This window comes from Lissotriton helveticus, chromosome 5_1, assembly GCF_964261635.1.
Source record: "Lissotriton helveticus chromosome 5_1, aLisHel1.1, whole genome shotgun sequence".
NCBI lineage: Eukaryota > Metazoa > Chordata > Amphibia > Caudata > Salamandridae > Lissotriton > Lissotriton helveticus.
Genome location: NC_136065.1, coordinates 460,171,810 through 460,188,477, shown reverse-complemented (window position 1 = coordinate 460,188,477; position 16,668 = coordinate 460,171,810). Strand labels below are relative to the sequence as shown.

The window sequence follows — 16,668 nt, the reverse complement described above, 5'->3', positions numbered from 1 at the left end:
GATGACTTATAATTGTTTACTGATATCCGCATTGAGCTGGTGACAATATTTGTAGCTCTACTCATCGTTGGATTGCTGTTTTCTTTTCCTCCACAGGGGTGATACATGATTCGTATCTCTTTGAGCTATTGGTGTGTTCCTTTCCTTTCACAGGTATACACATGTAGAATAAGATACAGTTTTGTGATACTTCATTAGGACAGGAATGTGCTAATAGTATTATTATGTAATTTCTGCATTGTGCAAGTGTATAGAGAACTAACGCTCAACACCCCTGTCAGCAGGACATCGTTATTTTTCTTTCCAGGTTAGTGTAAGATGGGGTTTAAGGGAGCGTAACATTACAGTAGAACACGCATAGAGATTCTAATCCCTGCTGTCCCCATCCTTTCCTTCCCCCGCTTAACCACTCTTTAGTCTGTGTTTGGTTTTAATCCAGACTTGGGGAGGTTGAGAGGTGGACCCACTAGAGCAAGGGTACTCATAGTACGGCCCGCGGCCCGGCAAGCCTGCCCTGGCGGCCCGCGGACTTCGCAGACATCGAACCCGTGTTTTAAGAACACATATTTAAAGAATGTCTAAAACACTGCCGGGTGCAGCAGCGACACTCTGAGAGACTCTGCTGCTCTGTGGGGGCCGGGTGATTCATTCCAGTGATAGGCAGAGCAGCAGAGTCTCTCGCACACACACAGCCACAACCGAGCACTTTACACGTCTTTAGAAAGACAATTTGCATGTTAGTGGAGCTTTGTTGATTTCACCTCTTCTTAGGCCCCTGCAGCTCCGCTCTGCCTATCACTGGAATTAATCACCCGGCACCCACAGAGCGGAGCTGCAGGGGCCTAAGAAGAGGTGAAATCAACAAAGCTCCACTAACATGCAAATGGTCTTTCTAAATACCTGTGAAGTGCTCGGGTGCGGCTGGAAGCAGGAAGCTGTCTCAGCCCTGGCAGACACAGTTATGTTAGCAGTCTACTCAAGGTGACATTTTACCACAGAGATGCACTGCTCTAAATGTAATGCAGCTAGTTCCTTCAGTATCGAGTCAAGGGCAGTTTCCGATATGGTGGTGGGGGTCATGCGCTTCTTCATCCTGCTTGGGAGTGCCCAAGAAGAGCATTTGTCTATGCTGCTTTTGGAGAGACATGCAATGATTTTAGCATTAGAATGTAATGCATCATAGTGTGGCAAGGGTCTCAGAACACCTCAGGGTTCACAAAGGTTGATGGCACTCTGTATGAAGTGAGGGCACGTAAGAGATGCTACTTCCAGAAAGTGAAGTGAATCAAGATTAGCCACTGCTGAGAATTAGTCCTATTGAATAGGAGTTCATGGGGCAAGAGCATTCTGAAGGTAGTGAAACTCTTTACGTCGAGGGAGGTAGAGGGAGGGAGGGAGACAGAGGGAGAGGGAAAGGGAGAGGGAGAGAGGGAGAGGGAGGGAGGTAAAGGGAGGGAGAGAGAGGAAGAGAGGTAAAGGGAGGGAGGGAGAGGGAGGGAGACCGAGAAATGGAGACAGAGAAAGGGAGACAGAGAAAGGGAGGAGGGCGACAGAGGGAGGGAGGCGGGGGAGCGAAGCAGAAGTGAGGGAGTGAGGGAAGGGGAGTGCGGGAGGCTGGGGAGGGAAGCAGAAGTGAGGGAGTGAGGGAAGGGGAGTGAGGGAGTGGGGGAAGGGGGGTGAGGGAGTGAGGGAAGGGGAGTGAGGGAGTGAGGGAAGGGGAGTGAGGGAGGCGGAGGGAGGGAGTGAGGGAGGCGGAAGTGAGGGAAGGGGAGTGAGGGAGGCGGAAGTGAGGGAGGGAGGGAGGGAGGAGGAAGTGAGAGAGTGAGGGAGGGAGGCAGAAGTGAGGGAGTGAGGGAAGGGGAGTGAGGGAGGGAGGCAGAAGTGAGAGAGTGGGGGGAGGGGAGTGAGGGGAGGGAGTAAGGGGAGGGAGTGAGGGAAGGGGAGTGGGGAAGGGGAGAGAGAAGGGGAGTGGGGGCGAGAGGGAAAGGGAGAAGGGAGGGACAGAGGGAAGGGGAGCGGGGTAGGGGAGCGGGGTAGGGGAGTGAGGGAATGGGAGTGAGGGAAGGGGAGTGAGGGGAGGGGAGGGAAAGAGGGAAGGGGAGTGAGGGGAGGGAAAGAGGGAAGGGGAGTGGGGAAGGGGAGGAGAGAGGGAAGGGGAGTGGGGGAGAGTGGGAAAGAGGGTAGGGGAGTGGGGAAGGGGAGGGAGAGAGAGAGGGAAGGGGAGTGGGGAGGGACAGAGGGAAGGGGAACGGGTAGGGGAGTGAGGGAAGGGGAGTGAGGGAAGGGGAGTGAGGGAAGGGGGAGCGGGGGAAGGGGGAGCGGGGAAGGGGAGTGAGGGAGGGAGTAAGGGAAGGGGAGAGAGGGAGAGAGGTAAGGGGAGAGAGGTAAGGGGTGAGGGAGGGAGAGGAGTGAGGGGGGGGGAGGGGACGAGAGAGGGAAGGAGAGAGAGGGAGACAGAGAGGGAGTGAGACAGTCAGAGTGAGGGAGAGAGAGTCAGTGGGTGAGACAGGGAGACAGGGAGAGAGAGGGATGGAGGGAGGGAGGGAGACAGAGAGAGAGAGAGATAGAGGGATGGAGACAGAGATAGAGAAAGGGATGGTGGGAGGAAGACAGAGAGAAAGAGAGAAAGAGAGAGAAAGAGAGATGTGTGTGTATGCGGGTCTGGTGGCTCAGTGGACGAAGGCGTCCGCTGCAGGGACCTGTGTTCAACCTCATGGTCACAGTTTTTTGTTGTTGCTCTAGCCCCGCCCCCTCCCCCACTGACCCCGTCCCCACCGCTGCGGCCCTCGGACCCAAACCACAATGTAAATTTGGCCCCTGAGAGAAAGTTTGTGAGTACCCATGCACTAGAGTATCGATTCGATCCTGGGGATACGTTCAGGCTTGGGACAGCCATGCACAGTCAATGCCCTTTTTGTGGTCCTTTGCGAACTTTTAAAAAAAGGTTAACATGTTGGGATCGATGTCCGGCGTTTCTGCTACCTTATCTGGGACGTCCGGACGAGAATTTTCGGACCTCAATCTACCAAGCAACTCCTTGTCAAAATTCCTCCTCAGATTTTGTTGTAAGTAGTCCACTACCTCCGGGGCGGGCCCAGTTCAAGTATCTCGGGTGAACAATGTCCTGTGGGTTAAAATCGAACGGAGTCGCGGCTTGGAAGAACGAGTGAGTCGGCGATTTAACTGCGCCCTCTTAGCTTTCTTCTTCTTAGGAGATGCGGTATGCCCCGTAGAGTCTGTGCCAGTGACAGTGTCCTGGGCTTTCTTGGATGATGGGATTGGGTCTGGGGGTTACAGAGTACTGATGATCCCCAAAAGAGGGTGGGGGTAACTTAGCCAGAGCCTGTGCAAGCGGACAGTTTGAGGGCTTGGCTTTAGCTGAAACTTTTCCCCTTGAGGTGGCTGCAGCTGGTCCTACCGACTCTCGGGGATGCATTCCATGCCTTTTCACAAAAAGTTCAAGTTGCGCCGTGACTGGCTTGAGGGCGGCTTCTAGCGCCTTGCTGACCATCTGGGGAACCGCTGCCTCTACGGCCTTATTGACAGATTGTTGAACTGATGCGACCAGGGGATCAACCAGATTGTCTTCGGGGAAGGACCTTGCTCTTCCTCAAAAAAGGCCCAGTCTTCCATCGCTAATTAATTTGCAGTGATCTAGACAATTTTTTAGCAAAGTTCAAAAAATACAAAGGAATTAGTCAAGCGGGAGCAACCCTTAGTGCAAAATTAATTCAACTGCTCCTCAGGCCTGCTGTAGTTACTGTTATTGCAGCCCACCAGAGGACGTCTAGGAGCCAACCTTGTAAGCAGCCAGCACCTGGCTTGGGCCTTCCTTATTCTGCAGCCCAGGAGAGGCGTCCGTGCACACAGAGGCAACTACAAACCAAGATGTGTGCTGTTCCGCTTTTGAAATTGCCGAGGAACGAGGAGGAATCGTTATTAGGCGTCGCATAGCCCAATTGGCTATACAACATCTGACTCTAAAACAAAAGCGGGCCCTATCAGGGAATGCACCGCGGACCGCAACTATGTTGTGCAGTTAACTGGTCAGCAGCGAGCAAGGAATTAGGCACTCTGGTGAGGGCGAGCAGAAACCACCCCGGTTGCGCTCGCCACCACCCGACCAAAACCGCAATATTTACTAGCACCCGCGCAGTGCCGCTGAGACGCGATCACCACAGCGATATATGCGGGCACTCGTGCTGCCGTTGAAACATGGCGCACGCAAGCAATTAAGTTTGTGACCAAACCTTTACTTCACAACACATACTGTATCAATCACTAAGCACAATATAATCAAACAGAAACAGCATAAACTTTGCAACAAGAATAAATATATAGAAGCACTTAACTCGGCTGCCGAGCAGCAAAGAAAGAGGAAGTGTTTATGTTAAGAGCGTCATTTATAGGGCCAGTCTCTATGCTTGTTGTTGCAGTCCCATGGCCTTTTGGGAAATGTAGTTTTTGTTTGTATGTTAAAAACATTTTTATTGGCTGCTGTAAGTTTCAGTATAATAAAGAGAAAGCATAATCCGAAGCCTCCGGTCCTGTAATAGAATTCTATGTCAGTCCACGGAGGCTCTGATTATGCTTCTCTAATCTTTACTGACAAAAACAGCAGCCAATAAAACTTTAAACTGGCATTACCCCGGAAGGACAACCCCCTCCACTAGTCTGCACCAATCACTGTCTAGTCCAACACATAACAGTCTCTGTAAACAGGAAGACCTCCTCTTTATTTGCTGCTGCAGCAGCGAGTTAAGTGCCTTTTCCCATACTTTCTATTTGGTTATTGGTATTGGCATTTGCGGGTATTTGTAGTTGTGGCGCTTGAGCGCTTTCACTGGTTTTGCCCCGTTAGTGATTTATGTGTTTATCGCCATTAGGTGTTTATCGCCGTTTTTGAGTACTTTGAGCGCGCGCGTGTAGCGCGATTCGGCGGAGCGTGTTGTGTGCGACAGGGGGCGGTGGAGAAGGAGGAGGCAGACGCGAGTCTCTCGCGCACAAGGAGCAGGCGAGTTCGGGCCCCATACGCTGGGCGCATGCGCGAGGCGCCGACTTTCGTTTTGAGTTGCCGGTTGCCTCGCGCATCTCGTTTATCAGCTCTGCATCAATCCTTGGCCTCACAGAACGCTAACCGGAGCGTGTCCAAATCAGAGCCAGGCTCGAGGGGAGCATTTGTGTGCAAATAAGAGGGGTCTCCTTCCACCTTTAAGATTTGCCTCACGGTGTGGTGATATTTGGACTTTGGTGTGTGTGTGTTTGAGGCACCCCTGGGCTCCTCCCCCCCTTGAGATTTTCCTCCTTACCTCCCAGCTTTAGAGCTATGGCGTACTACGCCGAGGAGGGTGACCAATGGGTCGAATATAATGAATATGAAGAGTATGAGCCACAGGAAGAACAGTTGGAGGAAAATTTGGTGGAGGCCCTGGGTACTCATGTCCAGGGGTCAGTTAATAAAGCCCTAATCAAGGCCCTCAAGCCTTTGACTAAACCCCTGCAGTAATATGGCAAGAGAAAGTTTAAATCAGCCCGTAAGGGTGATACCTCTACTCCCTCTGCACAGGTGTTGGCACAGATGACCAGGAATGTCATAAGGGATCATGGCTCAATGGCTAACTGTACTTCGGGGGACTCTTCCCCGTCCCCGCCGGATACCTCGGATTCGGAGGTGGAATCAGTGGCTTCCAGGAAGAAAAGCAAAAAGGTGAAGCACACAGCATACAAGGCGGATGATAGCCAAGCCCCTAAGACCTTGTTGTTTGACCCCCAATAGCATTGTGCGCCCTAGATCTACGGAATGGGTGCCCTGTCCTGAAGTGGCGCATTATGTTGGTAATAATTTGCGTCAGGGCTTTGAAAGTGGAGTTAGGGCCACTTTGAGATCTGAATGTCCCAGGCCCTCTTTGACTGGCAAGGTAGCAGAGACGCCTGACTTGGACCCCAATATGGCGGTGTTCATGAGGAAGTTTGCAAAGGATCCCAAGAAGGGGCTGGATAGGGCATGGCGTGGGTGCCAAGACAAGTTGCTAGACGTTTCGGGACCCCTCACGAAAATTCTGGATGCCGCAGTTAAGGCGAAGGAGCAAAATGTGCCACTGGACGTGTCAGATGTCCTGGAATGGGCACAACGGGCCATGTGTTTCTTGGGGAATGCTAATGTAGCCCTTTCCACGGAGCGGAGGCGCTCTTTCCTTATGAGAATCGATTCCCAATTGGCGGAGATGGCCCCCACTGAGGCGGGTTCCCTGGCTAATGGGATGCTTTTTGGAGATAAATTTGTGAAGGAAATGGGCAAGTACGTTGCCACCTTCTCCGCTTTGGATAAAGCGCAAACAAACATCAGGAAGGTGTTCCACACCGGTGTTTTTGACAGGGCCGGACGTCAAAGAGGTCGAGGGTCCGGCCGAGGTTTTAATAGGACCTCGCGTGGAGCGGAGAGGCAGAGGCAATCAACGACCCAATTTCTACCCCTCCCGCAATCAAGGAGGTCGTGGCAGAGGTCAGAGAGGAAACTATCGAGGACAGCAGAATAACTCAGGAGACAATTCCTACTCAGGTACTAGTTCTATGTGCATCAGAACACATGGTGGGAGGGAGGTTGGCTCTCTTTCTTCACAGGTGGCGAGAACTCAAATCCGATCCCTGGGTGTTACAAACAGTACAAGGGTATCACATAGAGTTGTATGCCTCCCCGCGCAGCGCCATGCGCCCGCTCCCCTACATTTTTCCCTACCAGAACAGAGTTTCATTGACGCAGAGGTGCATGCATTGATCCAAAAAGGAGCAGTGGTAGAGACTTCCCCGCACGCTCAGGGCTTTGTGAGCACCGTCTTCGTGGTTCCCAAACAAGACCAGGGCTTTCGGCTTGTTTTAAACCTCAGGGACTTCAACGCCTGGGTTGTGTATCGGCACTTCAAAATGGAAGGCATACACTTGCTGCGCGACATCCTGTTGGAACAGGATTGGATGGTGCGTCTGGACTTGAAAGACGCTTATCTGGCGGGCCCCATTTTCCCTCCGCATCGACGGTTTCTACAATTTCAGTGGCGCAACCGGTGGTTCGAGTTTTCCGCCATGCCCTTTGGCCTCTCGTCCGCTCCCTGGTGTTTCACCAAACTGATGAAACCGATAGTCCAGTGGTTAAGAGAAAGGAGCGTAAGACTGATTATTTATCTCGACAACATCCTGATCTTGGGTCGTTCTCCGGAAATAGTCTTGCTTCATCTGTCATGGACGATTCACCTCCTTCAGGAATTGGGTTTCCTACTGAATCTACCGAAGTCCATTTTGATCCCTGCTCAAGTAATGGAGTTCCTGGGCTTCCAGGTCGACTCGGTGAAGGCGCAATTACTCTTACCTCTCAAGAAGAGGGTGGCGGTCAGGAAGGAATTGAGGAGAGCGCTTGTCTCTCCGACAATTTCCTTGAGGACCTTAGCGCGCCTGGTAGGTCTGTTGGCCTCGTCCATCCAGGCAATTTTTCTGGGTCCTTTGCACTACAGGGCCCTGCAACGGTTGAAAGCGTTGCATCTGCGCAAGGGTTTGACTTATGCCCAACAGATTTCCCTTTCGGCAGAGGCTCGTACAGAGATGAACTGGTGGTTAGAACATATGGATGCTTGGAATGGCAGAGACATTTTTGCCGCCACCCCGGAGGTGGTGATAGAGTCAGATGCCAGCCGGTGGGGCTGGGGGGCCCGTTGCGGTTCAGTGGAGACGGGGGGTCGTTGGTCCCGCGAAGAGCTGAGTCTCCACATCAATTGCCTGGAACTCCTGGCGGGTTCCTTCGCGATTCGCACTCTATCTCCTCAGAAAGTGTCCTGCTGCATTCTCCTACGTATGGACAATGTGTCCGCGGTACGGTATATAAATCGCCTCGGCGGCACCATATCTCGCCTCCTGGCGGAGATAGCCCAGGACTTCTGGCATTATTGCCTGGCACATCAAATCTCGGTGATGGCGGAATATATACCGGGTTCTGTCAACGTGACAGCAGATTGGAACTCTCAGTATTTGAGGGATGCCAGCGATTGGATGTTGCATCCCAGGATTTTCAGGGCATTGGACCACAAATGGGGTCCGTGTGTGATAGATCTGTTTGCCTCACCGCTTAACAGACAGTTGCCCCAGTTTTACAGTTGGCGTCCGGATCCCTTGGCGATCAGCTCAGACGCCTTTCTTCAGTCATGGACGACGGGCATTTTATATGCGTTTCCTCCGTTTATCATGATCCCGAGAGCTCTGGCTCAAGTTCGGCGGCAGAAGGCGGAGGTGATCTTGATCTCCCCGTGTTGGAAAGCACAAGCGTGGTTTCCGGTCGCAATGAGTCTCGCATGTGCATTGCCAGTGCGAATCTCATCGTTTCCAGACCTTCTTACGGACCCGGTGGGTCTTCGTCACCCGTTGGTTCTACAGGATCAGTTGTCCCTCATGGCATGGAGACTTTCCGGCGCCGTTGGCAAGTGCCGGGGGTTTCACAGGACACTCTCTTTTTCTTGTCACAAGCATGGGCACCTTCCACTCACAAGCGTTATGAGTCAGCTTGGAGACGATGGGTTGGTTAGTGTAACGAACGGCAGGGAGATCCGATATCCATATGATAGTGAATTTCTTGTCAGAACTGGCGCGGTCGGGCATGGCATATAGATCGGTGAATAATTTTCGGTCAGCTATTTCGGCGGGACACCCGCATGTAGATGGCAAACCTGTCGGGGAACATCCCCTGGTGTGTAAGGTAGTCAGGGGGATCCGTTTAGTGAATCCTCCTCAACCCAAGTATACTGAACTTTGGAACGTTTCAGTGGTCTTGCGTTTTTTATCGGCTTGGCCGGCTAATGAGGGTCTGTCTCGGAAACAACTCTCAGCGAAACTTGCAATTTTGCTCTGTTTGATTTCATGCAGGCGAGTATCGGACATTCGAGCATTGGATTTGGGAGGAGGGGCTAGCGGTGTGCGGTCCATTGCGATTGTTCTACAAATTGGCTCCCTTGAGCTTTGAGCCGACGGGCTCCTGGACGACGCACCTGCGTGCCGGTTCGGGCATCGAGGCCTTTGACGGTTGTTTGGCGGCCTTCTCTTCCACCCCTAACTATTTTCTCTACTGATGAGGGAAGTTATCCCAAAACCCGAGCCATGTCTCGGGCGATATCCAAAAACCCGGGACATGTATCGGGTCTAGAGATCATCAGTCCAACAAGTACCTACTTGCACCCACATGGGTGAACCACTCAAGAACTCCATGTACCAGAGTCCCGAGGGGCGATCCGGAGGAGGGGCTAGCGATGTGCGGTCCATTGCGATTGTTCTACAAATTGGCTCCCTTGAGCTTTGAGCCGACGGGCTCCTGGACGACGCACATGTGTGCCGGTTTGGGCATCGAGGCCTTTGACGGTTGTTTGGCGGCCTTCTCTTCCACCCCTAACTATTTTCTCTACTGATAAGGGAAGTTATCCCAAAACCCGAGCCATGTCTCGGGCGATATCCAAAAACCCGGGACATGTATCGGGTCTAGAGATCATCAGTCCAACAAGTACCTACTTGGACCCACATGGGTGAACCACTCAAGAACTCCATGTACCAGAGTCCCGAGGGGCGATCCGGAGGAGGGGCTAGCGGTGTGCGGTCCATTGCGATTGTTCTACAAATTGGCTCCCTTGAGCTTTGAGCCGACGGGCTCCTGGACGACGCACCTGCGTGCCGGTTCGGGCATTGAGGCCTTTGACGGTTGTTTGGCGGCCTTCTCTTCCACCCCTAACTATTTTCTCGACTGATGAGGGAAGTTATCCCGAAACCCGAGCCATGTCTCGGGCGATATCCAAAAACCCGGGACATGTATCGGGTCTAGAGATCATCAGTCCAACAAGTACCTACTTGCACCCACATGGGTGAACCACTCAAGAACTCCATGTACCAGAGTCCCGGGGGGCGATCCGGAGGAGGGGCTAGCGGTGTGCGGTCCATTGCGATTGTTCTATTTCGGCGGGACACCCGCATGTAGATGGCAAACCTGTCGGGGAACATCCCCTGGTGTGTAAGGTAGTCAGGGGGATCCGTTTAGTGAATCCTCCTCAACCCAAGTATACTGAACTTTGGGACGTTTCAGTGGTCTTGCGTTTTTTATCGGCTTGGCCGGCTAATGAGGGTCTGTCTCGGAAACAACTCTCAGCGAAACTTGCGATTTTGCTCTGTTTGATTTCATGCAGGCGAGTATCGGACATTCGAGCATTGGATTTGGCAGGTAAAGTATTCACTACCACAGGAGTTTCCTTTACTATTTCGAAGCGAACTAAAACACATTCAAAATGTATTTCCTACCCTGCATTTCCTCACCACAGTAAATTATGTGTGGTAAAGTGTTTAAAAGTATATGAGGATTGTACTAGGGAGTTTAGGAATGATTTTGGTCAATTGTTGATTTCATTGCAGAGACCATTCCGCCCAGTCGCCACTGCGACTCTGGCCAGGTGGGTTTCCTGGTTGCTGAGTCTAGCGGGTATTGATACTTCCAATTTTGGAGCACATTCTGTTAGAGGGGCTATGGCCTCAAAATCCTTTGGTGCCGGTTCTCGGCTTCAGGATATCATGACTGCGGCAGATTGGTCATCTGACTCCACTTTTAAAACGTTTTATCATAAACCTATTGTGGATGTAGCCTCGGTGGTGGAGGAGAAACTTTAAACTAGCATAATCAGAGCCTCCGTGGACTGACATAGAATGAAAAATTGTCTAGCAGACGCGACAAAGAATTTTCAATTCTATTAAGGACACGGAGGCGAGGATTATCCCACCCAGGCTAGCAGAGATGTCTTCTTGCTTTATTGTTTGGATATGTGATGTATCTTACCCACCCGAATGATGTTTATGGCTTGTTGTATTCCCGAGTGTTGGAATGGCCATTATGGTATATATTTTCATTTCAGGTGATCAGCATAAGCAGACTTGAGGAGAACAACCTGCGAGCTGCATTGGTGTGCTGTTTATGAGGAGAAGTTCATTCCCTTCGGAAGTGGATGCGAGAGTTACCACGTTGGGTTCCGGTCTTGGTTGGACTGATAAAGAAATCGTAAGAAAGAGGAGGTCTTCCTGTTTACAGAGACTGTTATGTGTTGGACTAGACAGTGATTGGTGCAGACTAGTGGAGGGGGTTGTCCTTCCTGGGTCATGCCAGTTTATAGTTTTATTGGCTGCTGTTTTTGTCAGTAAAGATTAGAGAAGCATAATCCTCGCCTCCGTGTCCTTAATAGAATTGAAAATTCTTTGTCGCAGCTGCTAGACAATTTTTCATTCAACCCAGATCTGTGACTGGGGGTGAGTGTCTGAAAAGTTTCAGCACTCCGTGTATCATCTCCTTGTGTTTGCTAAAAAATTTAAGTAGGGCTAGTTTATTTAGCTGGTGTGTGCCTTCTTTACATTATTTCGAGAAGGTATGCATTTGTCATTGTTCATACATTTCAAAACAGATTTACTTCTTCATGCAATCTACAGAGGGTGAAAACATCCCTTTTACTGGGGATACAAATGAAAACATTTCATACATTTGAAGGCAATATGTGCAAGCAAAAATAAATGAAGAAAATTCACAAACAATTAAACTTTCATTTTTTTCATAAAACAGGCATTGAATCATATGCACCAAAATTCGTTTAGGTATGTTAGTTTTTTGATTACATTGCCCTATGCTATCATGCGCCTCTTTTAAACAGCCAAATAGCCGACGCGTTTCCAAACCCGTCTTTTAATCTTTCGGGTTTTTCTTCAGGGCCGGGCTGTGTACCTGTGGTACAAAATTAGGGACATTTAGTTTCTCCTTTTTTCCTAGATTTTTAACCTTGCTTCATATGCAGGCTAAGCCTGTGGAATTTTACCTTGTGTACCGGATTTGCTGACTGCTGTTGTTCAAAAACGGGGCATCAGATAAACTTGAATTTTCACCATTACCTAAACGTGGTTAAGGATAGGCGAATATAATGAATATGTTGAGCTCTCAGGTTTGTTTGTGCATGTGATGTATATGTAAAGGCTGCGCTGACACTTACTTGTTTTTGTTGTCAGATTATTCTCTATCTCAGAGTTTTCTTTTGTTAAAAGTCTATGGCGCGTTCCGCGGTGATTTCGTTCTGTGTAATTAAAAATAGAAGTCAATCCGGGAATCAAACATTGGCTCGAATTCTATTTAGGTCTGTGGTTTTGTGCTTACTTCTGTGTAGCGCGACTGGCGACCCAGGCTCTTCTCGTTGTTTACATGGGCAGTTATGCTTCGGTTCTTAGTTCTGGGGGGGGAAACTGAGATTAAAAGCATTTTTTCATAACAGAGAAGACACCAGAGTGAATGAACCCTCTAATCTCTCCAATAAATCCACATTTGTACCTCCAACATATACCATTCCAAAGGAAATAGTAGCCTTTGAACAAATCGTTCTATCCTCCATCACACAATTAAGTAAACAAAAAATGTTCCTCAAGAGGAACATCACTAGAGACCAAGAAATGGCTTTGAACTGTTTACGCAATGACGCATCTATAGTGATAAAACCCGCAGACAAAGGGGGAGCCCTGGTTGTCTGGGACAGAGACAAATACATTACTGAAGCCAATAGTCAAATTAAAAACACCGAATGGTATAGAGAAGTCAAAGAGGATCCAACTCCACAAATAAAGGCTGAAATTCAGACTATAATCACCGAGGGTCGGGACAAGGGGATATTAGGAATGAAGGAGTTCCAATATCTAGACAAAAAAAGTCCGCGCATTCCGGTAATCTACTTTTTACCAAAAATTCATAAAAGCTTATTGGAACCACCCGGAAGACCAATTGTCTCCGGATGTGATTCGGTACTGGAACCACTAGCAAAATACGTGGATGTGTTCCTAAAACCTTTCTTGTCTGAAGTAAGATCATACCTCAAAGACACCAGGGACTTCATTAACAAAATTGAAGGGACTGCATTTGATGGAAACCAAGAGGTGATGGTATCCTTTGATGTCACCTCCCTATACACTCAAATCCCCCAACAAGAGGGATTAGAAGCAATGGAGTATTTTCTAGAAACGCGACCCAGACCACATAGAGTCCCCACAGACTTTATTATTGACCTAGCGAGAATAGCACTCAAAAGGAACTACTTTCGGTTTATGGACACGTTCTACGTGCAGGTGAATGGCACCGCCATGGGGTGTCCTTATGCCCCAGAAATGGCGGTGCTCTTCATGGCCCTGTATGAGGAGCGCTTCATCTACCGAAATAATCCATTTCAACAAAATATAACCAAATGGTATCGTTTCAAAATGAAAGTTTAATTGTTTGTGAATTTTCTTCATTTATTTTTGCTTGCACATATTGCCTTCAAATGTATGAAATGTTTTCATTTGTATCCCCAGTAAAAGGGATGTTTTCACCCTCTGTAGATTGCATGAAGAAGTAAATCTGTTTTGAAATGTATGAACAATGACAAATGCATACCTTCTCGAAATAATGTAAAGAAGGCACACACCAGCTAAATAAACTAGCCCTGGTCTGTTAAACTCGAGCCCTGGCACCTTTTCTTCTTTACTAACGTATCTTGTCCAGCCAGGACCCGTAGGACAAAACCCCTCCACTTATAGACAAAAAATTTAAGTAGGCATGCTTTTTTAAAGTTCAGAACCAATTTATTTTATATGTAAAGTGGAAACATCATGAAAAGCAATACAGGCTTTGTAAAATATGGTACACAAAGTCAACACACACTGACATCAGATGTGAAAGCGCAAGTTCTATAGTATGAGGTGCAACGCTAATATGGATGAAAGAAAATGTTAATTAGTTCAGTTATATTGGTTTTGGATCAAACAGTTGGGGAAAGCAATATATTGAGACCCGTCACACATCAGTATTGAAATGTCACACAATCACAAGGAAACTATGAAAATGCCACATATAGTGAAAACGAAACTTGCCAGCTATGTTTTGCTCGCGAGCAAGTGTCACTCATAGCCATTGAAATGTCACTCATAATTACACTGAAATTATCAACATGTCACACATAGCAATCTGAACCTTGGCAGCTATGCGATGGCCCTTCAGCAGTAACCAGTAAGGTCGACGAGCCAGCCAGATTGGGGGAGAACGTGAAAGAAGCGTCTATACTTTCCTCGACCCACCGGGGACACCATCACTAAGGTCTAACCTCCCATTTCAAGTATCTTTGACGTTAGCAGCAAGGCATGCCTGGGCAATATCGCCCCGTTGTTCAAGAAGACTCTTCCCCTCGGCCAACTAACTAACCCGGCCCGACAAACGCAAATTACCAAACTGCGTGTACAATAGCTAAGAAACTTTTCACTATTGTGTATAAATATATCGCCGAGGCACGTGAGAATTCCGCAGCCAATGAGCGCGTTGGAACTGTGTGCGGGGCAGTGTGATTTGCTGAGTTACCGACACTTCGCCAATCGTAGATCTCGTTATACATCACGAGTGTATCCAACTCGTAGACGAATTCCAGATTATGATCTGTGTGGCGATTGGGTGTTTTGCGACCCGGAAGCACTGAAACTACAGACAGATAGTATCCTTTGAAAGATTTAACATCGGACGACAGGCATTAGCAGAGTTACGGATGGTTCATATAAGTATCTGACAGGTAGGCAAGTCTGAATGATGTGATTATGATTTCAACTATAGGGATTGGTTCATTTTATAATTATTTCCGTGATGATGTTGATGTGTGTGTCTCGTGTTACATTGGTTGTGTAACATTGGTTATGCAAGAATTTGATTATCGTTTCTTGGGCTAATTTTTCTGGTCTTTTGTTGCCGTGAATTAGGTGTATTTAGCTTTATGTTAGTGTGTTGTGATATTCGTGTGCAGTGTGGTTGTTGCAGTAAGTTGTAGTATTTGTCGATTTTGTCTCTTTGTTGGTATGTAAGTATCTTACAGGTGGGCACGTCTGAATGATGTGCTTGTGATTTCAACTATAGGGATTGGTTAATGTTATAATTATTTCTATGATGAGGTTGATTTGTGTGTCTCCTGTAACATTGGTTGTGTAACATTGGTTATGCAAGAGTTTGATTGTCGTTTCTTGGGCTAGTTTTTCTGGTCTTTTGTTGCCGTAAATTAGGTGTATTTAGCTTTACGTTAGTGTGTTGTGATATTCGTGTGCAGTGTGGTTGTTGCAGTAATTTGTAGTATTTGTCGATGTTGTCTCTTTGTTGGTATATCATACCTGTCTCTGGCTATGGGGTGGTGTGGTAAGACTTAATGTATTGTAACATTTATATGGTGCTTACTACCCCTTTGTGGGGCGGAGACGCGCTTGCCTACATGGGTAGTACGCTATGGTGTGTGTTTGGAAAGACATTTGTGTTGTAATCCTATTTGGTTAATGTTTACATGTCCACCAAGGTGCGGTAAATGTGTTGAGTACAGTAATTAGCAGTAGCTGGGGGAAAAATGTGCGATTAAGGTTTGCAGTTTACAGTTTTTGGCAAGCTGGTATCTTTGTTCAGCTATGCATGCCCCTTTTTCGTATTTTTTTTAATGATCGCATTCCACTAAGTTGTTTACTGCATATGGTTGTCTATTATGATATTTATAAGTTTATGGTCCTGACTGCGCAGGCATAAGAGGGAGAGACAGTCAGTAAATCTGGGATGCACTTTGTTGCAATCATCCCTTATGTGAATGATGGCATCATGCAATGTCAAAAAGTGGTCTTCTTACGTGGGTAGCTGGGACCAACAATGCTGTACTAAATTGCAGTCCACCCGAGACCAGTAGTATGTGGCAAATCTCTTCACTTATAATTTGCCTCTTCAAATGATGATGGGTCGTTTGTTGTGCACTTGTACAGTACTGCATTACAGACATGACCTGTAGAGTTTCCGTCTTAACAGTGGAGGCTGGTGACTTTTAAAAAGTGGTGGGGTGAAAATGTTGTTTGCGACTTGGACACAGAGTTCGTGGGGAGAGTTCTTTTTGTCCCCCGTGAATATTTTCAGATATATATTGTGTTTAAAATTATGCATTTTAAAGCATTTTGGAGCAGAATTTGAATGTGTTATAGGTTTAAAAGTATTTTTTTACACAAAATTAAAATTTCCAGGACTTGGCTCCTCAATAATCTGATGCCAGGACCTTCTTAAATGATTTTCATGGGGCAAAATTGGTGCATATATATTAAGCACTAATTTGGCTGCAAATGTTGTATAAAATAGTAGTGAGCTGATTTGTTCTTGAACTTGTCCCCATTTAATTTAATTAAGTGGAGCAAATGTGTTTGCTGTGTTCCCTATTAGGAAATAAGTAAAAATAGTGCAAATCATAGATTTTTTTTTGCACTGGTGCAAACTTTTATGTAATGTGGTTGATGCTAACACTGGAGCCAAACCTGTTTGTGCCGTCCCTTTCACGCAAGAAGAAAAAATTGTGCAAATATTTTGCCCTAATTTTCTGCTCCATGGCAATGTTGTGCCACGCCCACCTAGCAGCTGCATGTCAGCCTGATTATCAGAACGGAATGAAACTAGAGTCAAATATAAATACATTTAATATGTTCTGTTTCTAGCAGCGTGTAGTGGGATCAGAGGGGCAATGCCCATTACACTCCTATAGGCGAGCCGTCCCTGTGTCTTAAATGAGTGTAAGAGGGCCAAGCAGTGTGCAGGAATGATAATCTGCTTCCCGA

The 16,668-nt window shown here is 47.8% G+C and overlaps 1 protein-coding gene and 1 long non-coding RNA gene across 2 annotated transcripts in view; one reads left to right on the top strand and one right to left on the bottom strand.

Annotated features, from left to right (window-relative positions):
• LOC144753214 (uncharacterized) overlaps positions 1 to 14,261 on the bottom strand; it is a 92,864-nt gene extending 78,603 nt beyond the window's left edge. Inside the window, exon 1 of the long non-coding RNA XR_013594247.1 lies at positions 14,036 to 14,261. This is a non-coding gene — a long non-coding RNA (uncharacterized LOC144753214). The remainder of the gene's footprint in view (positions 1 to 14,035) is intronic.
• Positions 14,262 to 14,472: 211 nt separating this feature from the next.
• Positions 14,473 to 16,668, top strand: part of ERCC6 (ERCC excision repair 6, chromatin remodeling factor) — a 251,290-nt gene continuing 249,094 nt past the window's right edge. The window contains exon 1 of the mRNA XM_078642710.1: positions 14,473 to 14,621. The gene's annotated coding sequence lies outside the window, so the exon portion shown is untranslated. The remainder of the gene's footprint in view (positions 14,622 to 16,668) is intronic.